This window comes from Camelus dromedarius, chromosome 3 (genome assembly GCF_036321535.1).
Source record: "Camelus dromedarius isolate mCamDro1 chromosome 3, mCamDro1.pat, whole genome shotgun sequence".
NCBI classification, from domain to species: Eukaryota; Metazoa; Chordata; class Mammalia; order Artiodactyla; family Camelidae; genus Camelus; species Camelus dromedarius.
Window position 1 is genome coordinate 60,734,684 of NC_087438.1, and position 24,319 is coordinate 60,759,002.

Consider the following 24,319-nt stretch of genomic DNA (forward strand, 5'->3'; position numbering starts at 1 on the left):
CGATGGAGAGCTTCTTACCTTAATTTTTAAAGCTGGCACAACCCTTGGCATCTTAAAAAGCACTTAAAGTCACTGAATGCATGCTCCATGAAGAGAGTGTGTGCATGTTGCTCACCACTGTATGTGCCTGCCTCATATTTGATGTTCACTAGTGAACATGTGTGCAAAAATCCTAGATAGTGGCAAAATCAATTTGGTATTGTCTTAAGGAACATTTCACTATAACCAAATAGTGTTTATTTTTGAAAAGGAAATATAGTTCATAATATAAATGTGTTAATTAATCATAATTAATTAATCATAATTCTAGGTAAAGGTGATTGTCTCAGATGTCCAAAAAGGCACTGGAAAATACTCAACACCCATTCCTAATATGTATAAATAAACCAGGTATAATAGGTACTTTTTTTTAACTTGATGAATAACATACCTAAGAAAATGCTAGTGTTTCTCACACCTGCTCTCTGAAACACTAGAATTTTGTGAGATGTTTGGGGTCATTTTGTGGAGAATAGGTTTTGTGGGCAGATAATCTGAGAAAATAGTCTGAATATGGTAATCAGAATGGTAAGTCCAGAGCCTTAGCCAAAAGTAGATAAAACTTCTGATTTAAAAAGATAGTGGGATTAGTATTTGTTTATTCTTCCTCCTGAAACTTAATAAAACAATAGTTGAGAAATTAATTTCTAATATTGCAGTGACCTAGAGAAGTACCATCAGCAGACAAGGTATTTCAAAAAATATCTGAAAGATCAAAAGAAATTTGGAAGCCTGTTAACAAATGAGACAAATCATCAAAATGGCATCTTAGAATTTGCAGGAGGTGACTAAAGGTTCAGGGAGAGTTGCTCTGCCTGGCAAGAATCCCAGAGAGACCCTAGGATTAGAGTTATACAGTAGAGTAGAAATGAGAAGAGGGCTAAATACAGTATGTCAATTTAAAAGCTCTTTAGGAAACCACTTCACTTCAGTTCCTCCAGATTCCTCTCTTCAGTATTCTCTCTCTTCACATCTATCTAGAATCCCACTCTTAAAAATGAATGAAAAATCAAAACCCATCAGAGATAAGAAGGAAATCAAAGGCGTGAAAGCTAAAACGCAGGAAAACAAACAGCTGTCTAGGAAGACTCTTGAGTCAGCTTAGGAACCAAAAGAAATTAATAATAAATTAGTAATATTAAGCTTTCTAAGAAGTAGTCAAGAAAATACTATATTGGAGAATAGGATACTTTGAAAAAGAAACATTCTAACAATAAGAAAATAAATATGATGGCAGAAGTTAAAATTTTAATACAATAGTGAGATGATTTCTTTGAAGAAATATCCCAAAACATATAGCATTCAGACAAAAACATGGAAAAATTGAAAAAACATGGACGATTAATCCAATATGTTCATCATGTGACTAATAGGAATTCCAGAAAGAGAGCAACAAATGGAGGAGAGGCAGAAAAATATTAAAGTAATATTTGAAGAAAAATTTCAAGGAACCAAACAATAGCATGAGTCCCCATATTGATAGACATACCTAGTGCTGAGCAATATAAATGTTAAAAGAAATCACACCTAGCCACAGGAACAAAACATTTCAGAACATCAAAAATAAGAGGCCTAAAAGCTTTTAGAGACAAGAATCTAATCGCTTATAAAGAATAATAATTGAATTTGCATTAGATTTCTTATCAGAAATATTAGATAGAAGAGAATACCTTCAAAACTGTAAGGGGGAATTATTTTGAACTTAGGATTCTGTTCCCTGTCAAGACAAAAATCAAGCATTGGAACATAATAAAGATTTCAGAAAATGTAATCATCATATATGCTTTCTGAGATGTATACTCCATAAAAATGAGTGGAATTCAAAAACAATTTAGATATAAAAGACAAGAATCATAACCTAGTGTGATAGGCTCACCAAAGATGACCATGCCTTAATCCCTGAAATTTGTGAGTATGTTTTGTTACATGCCAAAAGGAACTTTGCAGATGTAATTAAGGTTACCAACCTTAAGATAGGGAGGATTATCCAGGAGGCTCAGTCTAATCACACAAGCCCTATAAAGCAGGGAACTTTCTACATGTTGAGGCTGCAGAGGTCAGAGAGATGTGGAGAATGAATCCACCATTCCTGGCTTTAAAATGAAGAAATGATGTTATGAGTCAAGGAATGTGGGCAGCCACTAGAAGTTGAGACAACCCCTAGCCAACAGCCAGCAAGGAAACAGAGACCTCACTCCTACAAAAGCATGGAACTGAATCCTGGCAGCAACCTGATTAAGCTTGGAAGCAAATTCATCCTAGAGCTTCCAGAAGGGAGCACATTGTGTGAGCACCTTGTGAGACTCTAAGCAGATGACCCAGTTGAACCACACTGTACCTGGACTTCTGATCTGTAGAACTGTGACATAATGAGTGAGTACTGTTTTAAGTCACTAAATTTGTTGTAATCTTTTATGGCAGCAAGAGAAAACTAATATATCTCATAATTTAATGAAAAGAGAAAAGGTGCAATACAAGAGACTTAGAAAGCAATTAGTCTAAAATAAACAGACGAACACCTAGAAGAATGTTTTCAAGGAAAGGAGACCAGGGTGGTGGGCAGATTAGGTAGGAAGAGCTTTAGAGTGAAATGTAGTTGTGAGAAAAATCTTAGGCCAATGACAAACCCCAAAGCAAAAATTGCCCGTTCAAAGAGTCCTGTGTTAGGCAGGAATAGCCTAACGCTAGCTTTAGTATCCTTGCTGTACTCATTGGCTAGGTGCAGCTCAGGTTAAGTGTGGCCTCAGTTTGAGTAGATCTGAGTTTGAGATGGCAGCTGGAAGGTATTAACTATGCACCTCGCAGGAGGTTCTTTCAAAGGGAGATCTGACCAGTATACTTTCATTACTGTCTCACAAGTCTTGCAAAGGTCTGGAGGGAGAGTATATCAAACAGAGGAAACAGCAAAGGCCCTAAAATAGGAACAAGGTTGGCATATTCAAGGAAAAAAAGATCAATAAGTTTGAAGCATAATGAGAGTCGCAGTGTGGTACAAGAAGGCAGATTAATAAAGAGAGTCCTAATCACATAGAACCTAATAGACCATGATGAGAGGATGACTTTTATTTCAAGTGTAATGGAAATCCATCAGCATGTTTTAAGTAGTGAATTATTATGATCTGATTTAAGTTTTAGAGCCAAACTTCCTGAAGCAATCTATATTTACAGCATCCATTTCCTCATATCTCATTTTCTCCCAACCCACAGCAAATCTGACTTACATCCACTTACCTCTCTACTGGAAGAGCTTTTACTAGGTCACCAAAGACTTCTTAATTGCTAAGTTCAATTGCTTCTTTTCAATTCCCATCCTAGTTGTCCCCTGAGTCACATCTGCCTGTTGCCCACTCACTCCTTAAAATTGCTCTCATGGTTACTTTTTACCACTCCTTCCTTGTTTCCTTTGATGACTTTTCTCCACTCACTCCCTAAATGCTTATTTTTTTTTATAGGATTATGTCCTTAATACTTCCATGCTACCCTAGGCCCTCTCATCTCCTAAATTACAACAATCACCTAACGTGCTAACAACTCCAAAATTTCTCAAATTTTTTCCTTCTAGTCCTCTACTGTTAGTCTTCAAGCCTAGATTTACATTTGTGTTATACATTTCCATCTTAATGGAAGATAATATACTACGTCAAAACTCATTTTCTCCTACAAGACTTCTTATGTGTTCTCTATCATGGATATCACCAGTCACCCAGCTCATATAATTTGTTGGAATAACATTTAGTTCCTCATTATTGTCAAAATATGATTTTCAAAATTTAAAGATATGACTATTGTACAAATGTAGAATGAATATGTTTCCAAGATCTATTTAACTCTTTGATAAGGAAACAAGCAAGATGATAAAGCTGATTTACAGAAAAATTAGAGAAACTGTGTATACATAGGTAGTCACAAAAGGTGTGCTAAAATAAATTTGGTAAATTACAATGTCCTGCAGGTTAATATCTTTACAGGTCAAAATAAACTGTGGACTTTGGAGTTACTATCCTACCAGACAAAAATCATGTGCATCTCTACAGGGCAAACATCTACACATTAACATTTTACTCAATGTTAGCCCAAATCAGTGGCAAATAAAAAATGAAACAAAGGTATGCTTCCTGGAGAATTAAATAACTATTGGGTAGATCTATTAAGCAATGTTATGATATACAACCATCCTTTGGCACTATTTCCACATTTTGGGTATTTTTTCTTATCCTTTCCTTTAGTCTCATATCACCATCATGTGATAATAGAGCTATATTTTAAAGATGAATCTGCCTGCCTTCAATGCCTGTTTTTTTTCCCTCACAAAGAGTATGAGTGGTTGGCAAATTCAAGTAGTACACGATTAGAATGTTTCCTTGAAAACATTCTTCTAGGTGTTCATCTGTTTATTTTAGACTAATTGCTTTCATTCCTAGGTATATGCCCAAAGAAGTAGTATGTCTCTCTAGAAAAATTTTTACAAGAATGTTTATTATAACTTTATTCGTAATAACCCCAAACTGGAAACAACCCAGACTTCCATTAAGGTTAAAGGACAATCAAATTGTCTTTTGTACCGTGGAATACTATCACAGAAAAGTCTTCTGTTTTTCAAAATTAGTAAATCATAATAATTAAGAGAGTATGGCATTGGAGAAAGTAAAGTCTATCCGTGGAGGAGACTTACAGATACGTCAGTTGATTCACTACAAAGGCACCAGTACCATTCAATAGGAAAAAGAAGATGTTGCAATGAATTCTGCTGCAGCAGCCAGATGTCACACAAAAGAAATAAACATGATTCCTACCTCTCAGCATACACAAACATTAACTTGAGGTGGATCATAGAGTTACATGTGAAAGAAAAGTAATAAAGCTTCTAAAAGAAAACATAGGAGAATATTTCCATGACTTTAGGACAGATAAGATTTTTTAAACAGAACTTAAAAAGTATTAATCATAAAATTAAAAATTGATAAATTAGATGTCATCAAAAGTTTACATTTCTCTCATCAAAGACACCATTAGAAAAGTGAAAAGATAAGCCACAGACTGGAAGAAGACATTTACAGTACATATATCTGACAAAGTGTTACAAATCAATTATAAAAAGATTGAAAAGCCAATGAGACATTGGATAAAATATTTGAATAGGCTTTTTGCAAAAATGGTTATCCAAGTGGCCAATAAGCATATAAAGAGGTGTTCAACATTATTAGTTCTTAGGAAAATACAAGTTAAAACCACAATGAATATTATCATACAAGCACCAAAATGGCTAAAGTTAAAGTAAATAAAAGTTTTTTGAAAGACTAACAATATCAAATGCTGGCAAGGATGTGGGCCAGGGCCAATTCTCAAACATTGCTGCTACGAGAGTAAAACAATACAACCACTTTGTAAAGTTGTTTGTCTCTACTAATGTTAAACTCATTTACCTCGTGACACAGCAATTTCATTCCTAGGTATATGCCCAAAGAAGTAGTATGTCTCTCTAAAAAAATTTTTACAAGAATGTTTATTATAACTTTATTCGTAATAACCCCAAACTGGAAACAACCCAGACTTCCATTAAGGTTAAAGGACAATCAAATTGTCTTTTGTACCATGGAATACTATCAGTGATAAAAGAAAAAAATAATAAAGAACTATTGGTAGAGTCAACAAAAAGATGGATACCAATGGACATTGTTTTAAGTGAAATAAGTCAGATACAAAAGAATGCATGCAAATGAACATGTAGTGCATGATTCCGTTTTTTTGTAAAGTTTAACAGGCAGAAGTAATCAATATTTATAGAAATTGGAATAGTATTACCTTTGGGCAGGCAAGGATTGGATAGTAGCTGGTGGTATGTACTGAAAAGAAGCACAAAGATACTTCATGAAGTGTTGGAAATATTCTGTATCTTGATCTGCATGGTGGTTACAAGAGTGTATGCTTATGTAAATATCTTCTAACTGTACACAAGATTACTGTGCTTTGTGCATTTTATTAGTTATGCTATCCATTAAAAATATTAGTTTCTCACAGGGCCTTTGATGCAATTTTTATAGAATTAGAGAAAATAGTCTCGATTATAAAGGGTTAAGGAATGATGAAGTGGTATGGATTAACTTTACTTTGAAAAAGTTTGGCTGTGAAGAGGAGGAGAAAATTAAGGAATTAGTAAAGATAGCAACAAGTCAAAGAAAGTTTTAAAAGATTCCTTTAGAATAGGGAATGCTTTATCACAGGAGAAGCCAGTGGAGAGGTACATATCAATGATGGGAGTAAGGGAGGAGAAGAGAAAGTTGATAAGACTAGATGTGTTAGAGTCAAAAGTAGGGGTTATCTAAGTAAAGAGAACAAAGCTAGAGCAAAGAAAGATAGGAAGGGTGAAGATAAGTTGAGGACTTTCACTATACCTGGTCTCAGCCCTCTTAGTAAAATAGAATGTAAGGACATCCACTAAAAGTCAGAAGGTGGGGTAAAAAGATGACTGGAGGTAGAGTAGAGGGTTTGATGAAGCCAGTTAGCTATATCAACAGCTTTGAAGGGCTATTTACTTTTTGAGTTTCCTCTTGCCTGTGATGTGGATTACACTTACCTCACAGAGTTGCTGTGAAGATTAAATAAACCAATGTAAATAAAATATCCATATAAGACAATCAATAAATGTTAATTCCCCTTAAAAAAGGACCAGAGTTTCTGAAAATTATTCTCCATGAATAATTTGAAAAACACACTGAATAATCTGGAGTCAGGATAAAAGACCCAGCAGAGAGTAAGGAACCTAGTCCCCAGGCACTTCCTTAACATCTGTGAGGGCTAGTGCAAATCAGACTACAAATACCTTTTGTACAAATATTTTAAGGTTACAAATCAAGCTGGCAAGCTATTAAATAAAATATGTTCTATCTTCCTACTTTGGCAAATACAGCTTCATAATGACCTGAAGTCTAGGTTCAAAATTAGAATTCTGATTCCTTGGTTTTCCATACTGAACCCTGGTAATGTGGGAAGATCCAGACCAACTTAGCCTCTTCTTTCTTCTTCCAACTCTGCCCTACATTATGAGGGGCCTCTAGGGTACATGTGTGGAACCTGCAAGTCCAAGCTCCATTCTCACCCTTGGCAAGTAGGAGCCACTTGGCCAAGCATGAGCTTACAACCCAATGGTATGGTCCTTGCCATGCAAAAGCCCTAGAGACAGGCTCAGAGCCATTTGGAAAGGGAATTCTGGGGTCCTAAGTATCTGGAACTTGGTCCCAAAGTGGTTATGTGGCTTTTGGGTGTGTAGGAAAGGAAAATAATTTTCCCTTTACCCTTCTGAGTTCTTATCTGAGATCCCTGTAATAAAGTACAGATTAACAAGATCAAACAGAAGTTTATTTACAGGTACCCCATGTGTACATGGGAGATACCCAGGGAAAAATTGAGCAGTTCTAAAAAGTGACTTATAACTTCAGCTTATATAGCATCTTCGACAAAGAACAATAAATCTGTAGAGAAATGACAGGATAAAGGCAAACTATTTTAGACTTTCAAGAACAGCAAACTGGAAAGGTGAATATATGGGAGGAAAACTAATGGAATAAGGTTTGTTTGCAGATTCCTCTGGTGCCATCTCTGGGCTAATAAGAGTCTGTCTCTAGTAAAGGCAGAATTTTTATTCTTTTTAGGGGAAGTATAGACAGAGTTTTCCTGCATTTGCTGCTTCTTAATTGTCTTCAGCTCAAAGTACTTTCTTGGTCAGAGGCGCATTTTAAAGTAGCATATTCTACTACTCCTTAGGTGGGTATATCTTCTTAGGCCCCTGAGACACCTCACCTTATATGGAATACTGCTGAAGAAGGACCAGAGTAGGTTCCAAAGCATGGGACCCTAAGCAGGGACTTCTTGTGCCCAGAGCTAAGGGTAATATAGCTCTAGGATTATCCAGACATCCTGCTTCCAACTGTGAATACAGGAAAACTGTAATACTATTGACTAGAAAGAGTAAAAAACTTAAGACCAAAATATGCTGAAAGATATAATAAGAATAAAGTAGAACATATAAATCCTTATTAAGAGGCTGTTTTTCACTTAAAAAGTAAGCCATCTAGCCTTTTGAGTTATTTTGATGGATTAAAAGCTTCCCTATGAAGCATTGCATAAAACTGAAAATGATTTATTAATCTCAGATCTACTCTTCAAATCAGAATATTTAGTAGCCAGCAGCGATCTGGTAGCCAGCTTTTGGGAGCTTTGGCTGATGAAAAATAAATGTCATGGCTTCTTTGTCTGGTTTTACATTTCTTTAAATCCAAATAAGTTGCACTTAGATACTCATGTTTGTAGATTCCTAGGATGTCTTTGAACTCAAATGGTGTTCTTATCACAACAGTCAGAAACAAAGGATTTTACTTTTTTTGGATGAATTCTCATTAGTAATGAGGCACTAAACTGCTACTGCATACAAGATAGAGGAGAAGAGTAATAGGGTTATTTTTAGCTACCGCCTACATACTGTAAGCAGACAACATCAAGAGCAGGAGGGAAATCACCGTTCCTTTAGTTTAATGAATTGTAATGTTCTTGAAAAATTCTTCTCTTTCCTCTCAAATTTGGGGCATCTAATTATGTAAAATGATTACTGTGGCAACAGCTAAGATATGAAGAAAGAGAGAGAAAGGGAAAAGAGAAGGAGAGGGAGGACTAGGTTATGTAAAAGTGATAAAAAGAAAATAGTATTTTGACCGAAGAATAAAATGTGGTAACTGGTAACTAGAAGAGAAAGGAAACACTGAAATAATTATGTTTAGAGCTTAAACTAGTCAATATCTGAGTATCAAAGTAAACATAAACTTTGTGAATGTATCAGAGAAGCTAACAATCACAATAATAGCTTGCATAGGATAGGGTGATGAAATATACTCGTATTTCCAAATTATGTAATAAACTCTGCAAGTAAAATTCAATAGAATATAAAAGGCCATGTGAAATAAGAATATCAAAATTTACATTTTATATAAGTTATTAAATATTTTTATGTATAACATCTAATATGTTTTTGTATTAGAACCTAAAATATATGGGAAGACAGCTCACATAAAAAGGCTTACAAATAGTTTTTAAACATATGACTTGCTCAGCTTCTCTAAAAATAACATAAATGTTCAAATAAATTAAAATGAGATATAAATCTTAACTTACTAGATTTGCAAACGTCTAAGTCTGGAATTACAAACTTACTATGGAGAATTAGCAGGAAAAGCCTTCCTTAGGAAAGCTCTTTTGAGAGCCTTGGTGATCATATGTATCAAAATTTTAAATGCACATACCCTTTGAACCAGCATTTATACTTCCTAGAAATTATCCTGCAGATATACTTGTACTTGTGCATAAAATATGTGCAAAACTATTCAATGCAACTTAAAAAAAGATTAGAAAAACACGAAATGTCCATGAACAGAAGGCAGGTTAAATATATTAGTTTATATCCATAGCACAGAATTATGATGCACCTGTTAAAAAGAAAAAGGCAGATCTGTACACACTAATATGTAATATGTTTGAAATATATCCTTAAGTGAAATAAAAGAAATTACAGACCAGTGTATGTAACATACCATCAATGGAGTTAATAATAATGATAATAATAAAGAGATTAAGACCACTTCACAATGTCAGTGCTCTTCAGCCAAAGACTACCAGAAATACCTGTAGTTGAATGAGTCTATTTTTTTTTCTTTTTGCTGTGAACACTATGAGGGAAATGTGTGAGATGTCTCAGAAAAATAGTGTATGAAAGGACTTGGCTTTGACTGGGTAATTTGAGGGGGTCCCAGGAAGCAGGGGCAACTTAGGTATCTGAACAAATTTCATCTATAGGAGAATAAAGATATAATTGAGTAGAGTCGAGGCTCCCCACTTGACCTTTGCTGGTATGTGTTGGGGTAAAGCCATAGTTTCTTCTGTGATAAATTTGTGGTTTTTTGAAAAGTTTTATGTCTTACTAGGCTGCCCTTTTCCGGTCCTTTGGCTCAAGGGAGGAGGCTTTTGCTGGGCCTTTGTCAGTGCCCATTGGCATTTCCAGGTTGCTGGTTTCTCCAGCACTCATTCTGGATTATGTGCATCAAAAAGAAACCCAGGGAACTTACCACTATGTTGTTTGTTCTTTGGATCCTGAAGTCCTTAGCTGTTCTGTTTTCTCTTTACCTATCAGAATCTTCATATGTTTGTTTTATATGTTATGTTCAGAGTTTTCAACTGTAATTGGAAAAGTACAGCTACTCCATCTTCCTGCAAGTGGAAGTTTCTTGGATATATTTTTGCACTGTTGAAATTTTTTTGCTGAGAGCATGAATTGTCCATTCAAATAAGTAAATACCTATATAGATACATAGCTTGCATTTTTAGAACTGATAATCGCTAAATCTCTATGAAGAAAATAAAGGAGAACAATGGGATAAAGAGTAGATGAAGTATGTAAAGCTGCATGTCTAGGGCGATCAGGGAAGTCCTCTCTAGGACACTTGAGATGGGATCAGAAGCCAGTCTAGGGAAGAACTGAAAAGCAGAGGAAGAATAAATGAAAAACTATTGCGGTAGGAATAAACTTGGCAGAATCCAGGAACAGAGAGGATTCTAGTATCAGTGGAGTACTGGAGCTGGCTAGTGTCATCTTACTTATTGACGTAATAAAAAGAATTAGTGACATTCATACTGGAACTACATTTGTTTATCGGTTGCAACTATAGATTGAATACAGACACAAGGGTTTGGCAAAAATCAAAGAGAATTCTGCAAGAACTGATGTACTATATGAAATTTATAATAAAGAATATTGTCTATTAATATTTACAAGTTTATGCAACATATTCTTTATATCAATAAAATTTATTCTTAAATGTATGTGTGTTGTATAAACATGTTTGTGTGGACGTGTGAAGCTTCAGGAAAAAGTGAAGTCTAGGAATAAATTTAAGAGTCATCAGTATTTGAATGGTAGTTAAAATCATATAACTAGATAAAATCAACTAGAAAAAGTAGTGTGTTTTTTTTTTAAGAAGAAAGTAAAGTTCAAGACGAAATCCTGGCCAATTGAAATGGAATGATCAATGTAAGAAAGAAAGAAAACCAGGAGAAAATGTGCTGGAAACCAAGTAGGAGGAAGTGGTCAACTCAGTTGGACTTGGCAAAATTGGTAATTTCAGCAAGAGCACATTTACTGGAATGTTCTTGTTGAAAGCCAGACTGAACTAATTTAAAATAGTCATAGCGTCATCGATGGTGCACCCCTCACAGCCAGGGCACTGCTGCTCCTTTTCTGTGGAACTTGAGCTCTCGTTGCTAGAGTCCCCTTCACTCATTTTACTGCAAATGAACTGCTTTACTTTGTGCATATTATGGCCTATATAAGTATTTGAGTTCATTTATATACTAATTATATTCAACCTGGAGTGTTAAGACACAATAGTGTGGGTCTGACCAATGAAAGAGAAAGGAATAGTCATAGAAACTCAGTGTGATTTATCCACCACATGTTGAGAACCACAGTCCAAACCACTTCTTTAGCAGTTAATCCCATAGCCTATGCCTATTGTAATGTCTCCTGCAGGGTTTTCTTGGGCTCTAAATGCTATGTACCATACAGATGAGTGGTATGATAATAAATGTTTGAGGATTCAGAGGAGGGTACAATTATTTCTGCAATCATTAAGGCAAAGAACTTTAAAAGTTGGGTTGAAATTTTGTTAAGAGAAGCAAAAGCATTCCAGATGAAAGGAAAATGAAAGGAAAAAAGCATTAATTCAGTAAAGTGCAAAAAATGTGCAGGTAGTCGGAAAGTAGACTAGCGTATTTGAAGCTGAGGCTCCTTCATTCAAGTAACTCTAGTATTCCATCAGAATTTGATGCAATCACAGAAATGTTAAAACTAGAAAGGAACTTACAGGTCATCTATACTTGAAACTCCTCTTTTCACAGATGACAACCAAGATTTTGAGAAGCTAGGTGATTTGCTTAATGTCACACAGCTAATTGATGAAAGAATTGAAATTGGATCTTCTGATTTCTGATATTCTTCCTCCATATTTCCCTTCAATGTAGGTTATTTACATTACAGGCAAGGAGAGGAAAATATGAGCTGCTGCTGAGTTCTGGATATATTATTTTTGATAACCGCAAGTAGCAGTTACCCTTTTCCTTTCATCACTCACTTCCACTTCAAATTCTTAACCAGGAACTAAACCATGAAAGTACGAGGGTAACCTGAGCAAAGAATTAATAGTTGATGTATTATACCACTTTCTGCCATTACATTATCACATTTGTCCTCATTGAGAGATGATCTACTCAGCTTTTAAGTTTTGCGTGACTACTGTTCTCAGTAAGGGTAAGAAGCTACATGATGAATTTTCAACCCTCTGAAGTAGACATGAAGAAAGGAAACATATGCTGGCATGTAAGTCTCAGGTTCAGCCTTTATAATAATAAGGATCAGAGTCTGAAAGTAGTAGTTCTGATTTCCACCAGAGCAAGCTCTACGACAAGTATTTGGGTTGAAGTAGTTTACTGGGGAGGTGATCCCAGAAAACATGATGAGAGTGTCATAAAGTGAGACAGGGAAGGGAAGGCTACTGGAGATCCTCCACTGAGGGGCTAGGAAGCTAGGAAGGGTAGTTATCCACAGCCTGTTTCACATTGGTTGAGGGTTGTTCCTGGGCATTCACTGAACACTTCTGGCTTACCCTGAGCCCAGGTCAGGCACACTTCAGGATCAGGGAGAGCCCTCAAAGAGAAATATCCAAGGCTTGAAGCTTTGGGTTTTTCTAGGAATTGAACACCAAGGCTACAGGCTAACTCGGCGGGGGGGGGGGGGGGGGGGGGTGAAAGGATATGGGCAGGGTGTTGAAAGCATCTTCTATTATGAGACAATGTATTTGTCATGGTGGTATTTGGAACATAGCAAGCACTAACAAATGTCTTCCCAATTAAAAAGGAGATGAGATGAATGAACTCCAGCTAAAACCTGGAAGTCATCCTTTACAGTACCTTCTTTTTCTCGTTCCGTCAATGTAATCACTTTTTCCATATCCCATCAAGTTAATCACTTTAACAGTTCTCCCTTCTCTCTCCTCTCTCCCGGCAACATTCCTAAAGCAGATATTTCACATTTCTTTCTTGAATTATCATATAATCTTCTAATTGGCCTTCCTGCCAATCTTACTTTCTTACCCTACCCTGACCGCCACTCAACCTACTCATTTAGTGCTATCAGAATGCTTTTTCTAAAACCCAACTCAGGGGGAGTTATCCTCTACTTCAAATACTTCAATGATTCATTACTTATTTGGGGGTGAAAATAAAACTCTAGCTTAGGATACAAGACTCTTCATGATCTAGTTCTGCTTCCCCAATCTCATTTCCCTCACTGTGCTTCACTCTTAACCCCTAAATTCGGATATAAGAAACCTTCCTTGGTTCCTCATCTATGCTACACATTCTTATAATTCAATGCCATTTTCATGTTCTTCTCCACCTTTATTCCTCTAGAAAACTACTAGCTTTTATTCAGAAATTCAAGTTGATATCCCCTTGTATGAAAAACTACCCCTGATATCTACCCTTCCCTCTTGGTCCAGATCAGTGATCAAATAAAGACATTTCTGTATATCTCTCAAAACTTACCACTTGCGTTATAAATGTCTGTTTATTTTCTCTCTTACTAATTAGACCAAGTGTCCTTCATAATCAGATACTGAGCATCTGCATTCTTAACAAGTATCCACGGGGATTTTTATTCCCACTGAAGAATCATTTTAAGAATCAGTTTATTATACTGAGAGCTTCCTAAGGGGAAAGGCTTTTTCTCTGTAATTGTAGTGCCTAACATAGCACCTAGCATGTAGTTGGTATACAATAAGTAACTCTTGGATTAATAATATGACTTTACATTCTGAGTATTTTCACTCTTTTACGGAGATCTTATCACGTTACCACATATGGTAATAAGACTCATTAAAAAATTATTCCCTGTATCAATGAGGTTGTAAATTGGGAATCTTAATAGCACTCTGCCAGTTCTCCAGCAAGTGGCTGTTCAGTTTGACATGTTGTTCCACTTTTTCACCCTTGATTGCCTTTATACCTTTTCCATGAAAAGTATTCTTACTGGTCTTGTTAATGGCATCTAGAAGAATAGATCTCAAACTAAGATATATCATAGAGACCTGGAGAGCTTGTTAGAAATAGAGGTGGATGAGCCCCAATCTCATGATTCTAACTCAGTAGTATATGAGAGAGGTGGGGTCAGACTCTATATTTTTAATAACATCTTGAAAAAGGAATTATCCTCTATAATAAATAGATGTGTTTATTATATAGTCAGAGAAAAAGCTGACATTTCTACAAACTGACAGACACTTATGTTTTATTTCTTTTAGACAAATACTGTGACCTGTTTCAACAGAGATTATCGAATACTTTGCGAATAGCTCTTGAAGTTTAGCAGGGCTATAATATTTTGCGCTGGTTGATTCACCTGGTAGCTTAATATACCTAAAGAAAATACATTGTCTATTTTTTTTCCTTCGCTCTTGGTATATATAAAGGTAGATTACATACTTAATCTACCAAGATACTTTGGTTTTATTAAATAGCTCCATTATAGCAAAATTGGGAATGTGGTCAAGAATTGGGAATGTGGTCATCCAACTTTGGCTTGTGTGTGCCCACATGGCTTCCTTCCTGCATTCAGCTTTCTTACTAGATGCCAAAATAAGTCTTACTCCAAACCTTGAGTCTGTGCTTATTTTCTATAACAGCCACAACAGGATCTGTAGTTACCTGAACTCTGACAACTGGAGGGTGGTGCTGCAAGATGAGAATAAGTTTACATAGTAATACTACTTCCTTCTAAACACTACCCAGGGGTCAAGGCAGTCTGTGCCCCTGTACGATTTTCAGTGTAGGTTTCATCCCTGTCTCTCTGTCTATTTTCTGTCTCCCCTCTAGATTTTGATATCTACCTTAGAAGATGCCATGAAAAGACATCTTTTCTCTTGTTTGTCCCAGGCTGGATGGATTCTATCATGGCACTTTCCTGACCAAGAATGAGAAGACTCTGCTAAGGTTCACTGTTTAGCATCATGGTCCCCAGAGTGTAAAATTTGTTTTAAAAGTGGAATCAGAATACTCAGAAATTTTTATGTAAAATTTTCCTTTTGAAGCTCCCTGGGTACATGATTATCTGAAAATCTAAAGGGAACCGGAGAAAATTCCTATAACAGCCAGAAGGAGTCAGAATATCTACAGGAGCTGTGGTCTCTCTCTCTGTGCTATTATTAGAAAAGAAATAGTCCTATAGAACCACACAGTAATTGTCTTTTACACAGGACTATAAAAATTTATACCAACGCAGAAAATAAATGATAGTATCTGTGAATTTTCTGTTTACCTCGAAATAATATTTTGCTGGACTTTCAAATATGATTTTTATATTTAAATGTCAAAGATTGGGGGCTGGAGATTTTTGTAGAAATACATTTTTATTTTATAATTAAAACCAATGATAAAATAATATATTATTTAGTAAAATATTCTTTTATAGCCAATTTGCTGTAATGGAGCTATTTAATAAAAGCAAAGGATGCTGGTATAGGAGCCTAGCTTTAGACCATACTTTAGAGAGTACTGCTATTATAATTTTATGTAATGTCTACCTATTTATTTTAAATAGTTCCTTTTTAAAATATGACATGAAGTATTAATTTGATCATTAATTTGATTTTATGATTTGGTTTAACATTTGGTTTGTGGTTTGTTTAACATCTGACAATTTATTTAGTGGAATATTGTCTTTTGTTAATATTTTCTTCAAATTATGAAAACGTCTTGCCTGATCTAATTCATATTCTACAGAGTTTAAAGTTAAGGAATATAACCAGAAAAGAAAGAGTGACAAAATCCGAAACATTAATTTTAAAAAATATATTAAAAATTACTTTCTAAAAACAAGTTGATTTTTTTTTTAACTTAGGGTCATATAAAGAAACTATTAATGTGAAACTTCATGAGAAAAATTGTTTTACTGAATTTCTTCAATTAAACCACTAGATGGCAATATCTTTGTTTCTTTGTGAATCCACTAGACAAATGGCTTTTTAAGAAAACACTCAATTATCATATTTTTTAAAGCTCCAACCTCAACTACCAAATTGCTATTCCTCAGTTCTGAAGGAAGAAAACTCCAGAGGTGAAAACTCCAGTCCAGTTAAAGAGTCCTCTATTGTATTGGGATAGTAAATTAATGTCCTTCCTTAATAACCAGAGATGTCACTGAGTCACTGAAATGAAAACTCACTTTGGAGTTTGGCTTCACTTTGGAGCACACAAACCTCCAAGATTTTAGGCCTGTAAGGACACTCAGTACTGAAAGACATAGCTGAAATAATGTTCTTGACTCTTGTCTTCATTTCTTACCACACATTTTTTTCTTTTCTTACCTAATTATATGATTTCTTTTTTTTTAATTGAAGTATAGTTAGTTTACAACATTGTGTCAGTTTCTGGTGTACAGAATAATAGTTCAGTCATACATACACATGCATGTATTTGTTTTCATTTTCTTTTTCATTATAATTTACTACAAGATATTGAATATAGTTCCCTGTGCTATACAGTATAAACTTGTTAATTATATGATTTCTAAAATTTCTTTTCCCCCTTTATGGATTAAAAAAACACAGCAAAGAGTGGAAGGAAGGGTTTGGGAGCAAATCATCTTTATGGAGGAGATTCCTTTACCACAAAAAGACTACATCCTGCATGCAAAAACTGTAGTCACTGTACCCAAAATGTTCTTTCTACCTGAAGATCACTACAACTAACTTTTGTGTAATTTAGGTTTACATATTTAGTAACCTGTCTGAGTTTCTTTTTCAATTAGAGCCATTAAAATACAATAATCAAAACATCAGATATTTAATTGCTAAAGTATTATGTTCAAAAAGAAAAAATATTTTTACTCTCATGTATCTATAAAATGACACATGTGAAAGATTTTATTCAGGTCATTAATGATGAAAGAATCAATTTAAAAGAAAATTTCAAAAACATGCATACATACATATACAATCAGAAATGTTGAAAAGAATCTGCTAATAGATGCAAAACTGGTTAATAACCCATAGGACAATAAAATTTAACGTTTGTAGTAATCTTTCATGTAAAGCAGAAATTAATTTTATATCTATGAGACAAAATTAATTAATTTTCATTGCTATGTGCAAGAATGATTTGCTTTACTATTAGTTTTGTACAGGTTAATTTCTATGATATTGAGATGAAAATAGCGTCCTCAGTAGAAAGTCGATCAAAGTTGTACAAGCTTACATAATCAGATAATCCCCAGAATGCCTGTTAAACTCAGTAATCTCTTCGGCCCACATCCAAGTAGTAACAATTTTTTCTAACATTGCTATTTTTTTTTTTTACTAATTATGTCATTTGGGATGAGCAATGTGGTTGCAGAAAGAGCCTTATTCCTTGTGCTGCAATTTTAGGGCAAACCACAAGGAGGCATTTTTTGCACTGGATTTCCTGCACAGATGGTGACCAGGACCAGTGATTAAACCAGGGACACTGTCATTAACTTTTGGAATAAATTAAGCAGACAGTGGGTTTCCTTACCTCTAGAAGTAGATGTCAGAGGAGGTAAGCAAAAAATTGTCCCCAAAAGAGAATAGAAATTATTTGTCTCTGACTTGGCTCGTTATTTTGAGTATAATGTCAACAGAACATTCTCAGATCTGAAGATGTGTCCCAGTTTGTCCAGAGATTAGATTTGGAAAAAAATAAAAGAATACAGTACATCTTGTGAACTAAGAAAGATCAAGATTTGCAAACACAAATGCTACAAGGGCAAAGTAGAGAAGTAAAATGAGTAGAGCCGGCTGGATGTAATACAGCACGCAGCAGGGGCACTATAACAAATTGGGAAGCTTGTTCCCCATCTAAAGAGGGAGATTACTATTCAGGTCATACTATATGGAAACACAGATCCCAAAATGCCAGAGTTTCAAATTTTTCAAGAGAAACAAGAAAGCCATATTGTCCCCATTATTTTTTTAAGATGCTGGCCATTTAACAACAACAAAAAATTAAACATAATGTGTCTTCCTTTATTCCCCAAAATTAGCCTAAGAGAATTTTCTAGAATCCTTCTCTCATTTGAGGACTGTTGAAGAGGCAAGTTCTGAGAAGTAAGAGTGTGACTGCAGAAGTAACGGCAAGAACTGAGCGTGGGGATGAGCAGGTCAACAATAAGTGTGTGTAAAATGTGTAAACTATATACCTATGAGCCAGTTGAAAATTACCAGCAATGGAGGGTCCTTTGGGGGTTTGGACTTTTCATAACTTAGAAAAACTAGAACATCACAGAGCACTTATCACTTATTGTCCTCCTCACCCCTGCAACCCCAATGCTGTCCAGAGCTGAGATCACTGAAGAAAATCAGTAAATATTTCCTTATTGAGTTGTCATTCAAATGACAAGGTAAGCAGAAGGATCAATTTAACAACCTTAATTTTTTCAGCTGTTTTATAACTTAGACACTCTGTGTGTGTATTATCTTTTTTTAATTTTTTAATTTTTAAAAAGGCTACTTTCCATTTACAGTTATTACAAAGTATTAGCTATATTCCCGTGTTGTACAATATATCCTTGAGCCTATCTTACACCCAGTAGTTTGTACCTCCCACTCGCCTACCAACCCCCTTACTGCTAACCACTACTTTGTTCTCTATATCTGTGAGTCCGTTTCTCTTTTGTTATGTTCACTAGTTTGTTGTATTTTTTAGATTCCACATGTAAATGATATCATATAGTATTTTGCAAGTATATTTTTCATTTCAGTTTTTGTATTTTCCAACTCTGGTCATTCTTTATATTTTCTAACTCTTTTGTTAACAGTTTCTAATTTCTCTCTCTCTGCATCTATTCTTCTCCCAAGTTCTATGATCATCTTTATGATCATTACTCTAAACTCTCTCTCAGGTAGATTGCCTATCTTCACTTTACTTAGTTCTACTCTGGGGTTTTGTCTTGTTCCTTCATCTAGGACATGTTCCTCTGCTGCCTCGTTTTGTCTAAGTTGCTATTTGTATTTTTATGTATGTAGTAGGTTAGTTATGTTCTTGACTTTGGAGAAGTGGCCTTCTGTAGGAGATGTCCTATGCATCCCAGCCATGTACTCCCCTCTCATCACCCAAGCTATATGCTCCAGGTGTTCCCCCTTAGAGGGCTGCATGGGTTCCTCTGTTGTGGTGGGCTGACTATGTGGACAATCTGGTAGGCTTGGTTGGCCTCTATTCCAGTTGGTTGCCAGGCCCTGCCTTGTGCAGACATTGCTAGCTGCTGGTTAGCAGGACCTGGTCTTGAGGCAGCTGGCTGCAGAATCCTAGGAGGCCCTGGAGCTAATGCTGACTCATCAGGGCTGTTGCCCACCCACTGGCAGGTGAAGTCAGGTCCTGGGATTAGTGCTGGCCTACTGACAGGCAGAGTTGATCCCTGTGGCTGCACAACCCAGGGATCCCAGAGCTCATTTCAGATTGTTAGTGGGAGTGGGCCAGTTCCTGACACAGTTGGTTACGGGGTCCAGGGTGTCAGAAAGCTTGTGTTGGCCTATTAGTGGACAATGCCAGTGCCCAGGTGGCCCCAGGGTAGAGTCTGGCCTGTTGTGGGTGGGCTGGATGTGAAGGCTACAGGATCTTAGTTTTCTTGCCTCTGTTGGATGAAGCTCGCCGAGAGGCTAATGCAGGCTTCCTAGAGGAAAGAGCCGGTGCCTGTCCACTGATGAGTAGAGCTGGATCTTGACCCATGGGCAGGGTCTAGGAGTATGTCTAGAAGCTGCTGTGGTCTCAGGAAGTCTTTAGGCAGCCTGTCTGCTGATGGGTAGGGCTGTCCCCACCCAGTTGGATGTGCTCGTGAGAGGAGGTGAAGTCACGGTCTTTCTACTCCACCATCTTGGCTGCTCTCTCTCTGTACTGTCTTAATTCCTTTAAAATCAGTGAGAAAGGAAAGGTGTGAATAAATTAATGGTGAGATTCCAGAATGGAGCTGGGAATATATTATCACCACAGCCCTCTTTATCTCTTCAGGATTTCATAAAACTATAGATGATGTGTATTTTAAATGACCACAGCCCCTGTGAGGACACATACTAAGACCTCCACAACCACCACAGCCTGTTGCTCTACCTGGAGACCCCTGACCTAAACTGAACAAATTGATTCTTTTCCTCAGGACTTTTGAATACAGATACTGAGCCAATGAGTCAGAAGATGCTAAATACTTGATCTGAAAGGTCAGGGCAAGACATGACAAAGGACAGCAAATCAAAGCCAAGTGCAAGGTAATGTATGTGGAGGCAGAGATGCCAGAAGTAAACCCAGAAGCACAGAGAACAGCAGAGGCCGCAATACTCTGCGGGGGATGAGAGGAAATTGTTGGGTTTATAACCATCTTTTTCCATTTTCCAGGTGGCCCAACTGTATTTTATTCTTCAAGTGTTTTTGAAATGGCCAGTTTTATCCCTGAGATAAACCCCCTCTTCCTTGATGCTAATTTGAGTGTGTATTTGTGACTTGCAACCACACAATTAATTCCCTATCTGCTAGTTGCAGCATTGCCAGATGTGGGAAACTCGTCCTTGTCAGAATGGAGAGACCTCATTAATGTGACCTGAGAATGTGGTGTGGTCTCCATGGTGATTCTCACAGCTGATTCTCAAGTGCTTTCCATCCTGACTCTGAGGGTTAAAGTGTTGCTAAAAAGACAGGAAATAGAACCTCAGGGTCAAATTGAGTCTTCCTTGGCATTTCCTATGTAATTCTCTCAACATCATACTTTTCTATTAAAAATATCATGATGATTGCTAGGCTTACATTTTAAGGTTGTAATTTTTGCAGTTTTTGCCAGAAGAAACATAAAAGTATTTAAAAATTAGTTCATTTTATTGCCTATTTAATGGCAGTGTTTTTTTAAAAGCTTGAAGTAACCTAAATAGTTGTGGAAACAAATCACCTAAAAATAAATGTATTTCTCATTGATTCCTTGATCAATGATTCAATTACTTTTTTTTTCTTTCCCCATTCTGTCTCATTTTCCCCAATACCTTACCAGAATCTCTATCTACCTTGATAATATAGAACACAGTCCCAGTATTTTCTACTTGTGTATTTATTTGTCTATTCCCATATTTCATTCAGTACTATGTATCTTGTAAGTGTTAAATAAGTAAGAATTGAAATGAATTATAGAGGATGCATATATAGGCATAAAACATAGTTTTTTAAAAAAGTGCTTTTTTTCAAGTCTTACTGTCAAGTAGCTTTGTAATTGTATCTAACTATACCAACTATGTGGACAATTATGTTACAGATAATTAAATATCATTATTATTATTTTGCTGGTAACTTACAGTACAGCAGTAAGAACAAACAGACTCCTCAGCTTCTTTACCTCTAGTTACAGGTTTCATCCACATCAGTTTTTACCATCAGCAAATAAATATATAAATATTAAATGATACTGAGCTGGAGAGGATCTAGTAAAGCCAGTGTTTTAGGGAATGTATTCTATCGTAGTGCTCAGGACAAGGAAGAGAGATGATGGGAAGCACAGTAGGAGGTTTCTGAAGTGATCTATGTGTTAAGGATATAATCTTGAAGTACATGGAAGGCAGAGGGATGAAAAGTAAGAGATAAGCCTGAGAGATATCATAAAGATGATGACACTTTTAATAGGAAAGAGTCAGGGTAACTGAGTGATTCTGAGTACCTGTGAGAGAAATGGGGAAGTCAAGAGAGTTTGTTTTGTGGCAAGATGCCTAAGTCAGAGTGATTATGCAACAGCTCTTCCTTTCACTATCACTGAAACCTTTTCTTGTTGTTTTTCTAGCCTATTGGCACCATAAATAATTATTTTATCAATATTATACATAGGAATTCGATCATTTGGAATAATCAGGTTTATTCACATTGAATAATTCCAGCCTCAGGCAAAAAGTGGCCACCAATAGCCTTCAAGTTTCTTCCCCAGTCATTTATTCGATGAATATATTACTGAACACCTACCTTGATTATGTTTGTCATATTCAAAGAACACCAAGGGGGCAGATGGGACAGGAATTGAGTGAGCTGGGGTAGAGTGGTGAAAGAGATCAGAGAGGTATGCGGTAGATAGGTATCATCTTATAAAACTACATAGGTCATCATCAGGACTTAAGTAGGTCATCATTAGGGCTTAACTTTCCTTTGGAATGAGAAAAAAAACTGTTGAAGGTATGAGGCCGAGGATGTGATCCACCTTATGAATTTTAAAATATCACTCTGGACACTTGTTGAGAAAACACTGCGGGGAGCCAGGCAGGAGAAGGGACACCAGTTAGAATTTGTTACTGCAATAATTCAGGTAAGATTTGGTGGGATCTGGGACAAGGTTAACAGTGGTAGAGATAGTGATAAGTACTCAAACTCTGAATTTGAGTAAGAATTTGAAGGCAGAACCAATAGGATTTGTTATAAGTGGAATGTACCAGGAATTTAGAAATTGTATTCAGCAATTAGGAACAGAAGTCTACCAGTGTTTCTTTTTTAATGTAAAATAATTCCCGAAGTAGGCCATCAAATGATGGTGTAGTTGCTCACTGTGTCTTTTAGCCAGTTAAGTTGGACCTTTTAAACCTTTCCAGAAGTCCTACAAAACATTTTGACTTATAACTCCTTGGCTAGAGTTTAGTCACAAAACTATGTGCTTAATTACAAGTGTCTGGGAAATGAAGTCTTCCAGGAAAGATTATTGCTCCCTGCCAAAAACCCTAGGATTCTGATATTAAGGAAATAAGAAGAATGGATACAGGTGGTAACGAGCACCCTCTGCCACATGGGTATGAAATAAACTGAGAGGTCAAGCGTGACCGAAAGGAAAGAGTTTTTTCCCCTCCTGTGCCATGGACTCTTTTAGCCCTTGGTGAAGCTTATGAACTGCCCTCTCAGAACAATGTTTTAAGTGTGTGAAATGAAATACATAAGATTACAAAGGAAGCCAATTATATTGAAATCTTATTATCAAAATATTAGAAAATATGTGAGAAATATATGTAATTCTTCATAATTGCTCCTATAACTCAAAGTGATGATAATTTTTAAAGATATTTTGAAATTTCTGCAACAACTAATGTGATACAAAAATACCTGTGATTTTTATTGGTGACAGGAGTTACAGATACTACTAACACTATTGTGGTTTACTGACTGTGATCATAAATGAAGGAAATATTATATTTCAGTTATAGGTTCATGGTGTTATAGGTATAAATTTTTCCCCTCTAAGTTTATATAGACTCCTTCACCCCTTGAGCCTTCATGAACCCAAAGTTAAAGACCCTTTTCCAAAAACATTTCAGCCTGTGCAACTGGAAGGATGTAAGATGCTATTACTGAGGTTTGAGAAGAAAAAAATTGAAAATCCATTTTTGGAATATTAAATTTGAAATGTCTATTTTGTTAGTTAGGATTAGATTCAGTTAAAGTAATAGGAAAAAAAAATCAGACTCTCAGTGGCTTACATAAACGTCCAGAGTTGGTATAATGGCCCCACAACGTCAATAACCCAGCATTATTTCACCTCTCCACCATGTACGTTTCCATTTCTAAGTTCCCTCTATGGTCCAAGAAGTCCTAAACAAGGAATTCTCCAATGAAAACATATGAATGGCCAATAGGCACATGAAAAAATGCTCAATATCGCTAGTTATCAGAGAAATGCAAATCGAAACTACATTGAGTTATCACCTCACACCAGGCAGAATGGTCATCATTAAAAAGTCCACAAACAATAAATGCTGGAGAGGCTGTGGGGAAAAGGGAACCCTCCTACACTGTTGGTGGGAAGGTAGTTTGGTGCAGCCATTATGGAAAACAGTATGGAGAGTCCTCCAAAAACTGAAAATAGACTTACCATATGATCCAGCAATTCCACTCCTGGACACGTATCCAGAGGGAACCTTAATTCAAAAAGACACCTGTACCCCATTGTTCACAGCAGCACTATTTACAATAGCCAAGACATGGAAACAACCTAAATGTCCATTGACAGATGACTGGATAAAGAAGCTGTGGTACATTTATACAATGGAGTATTACTCAGCCATAAAAAATAATAAAATAATGCTATTTGCAGCAACATGGATGAACTTGGAGATTGTCATTCTAAGTGAAGTAAGCCAGAAAGAGAAAGAAAAATACCATATGATATCACTTATAT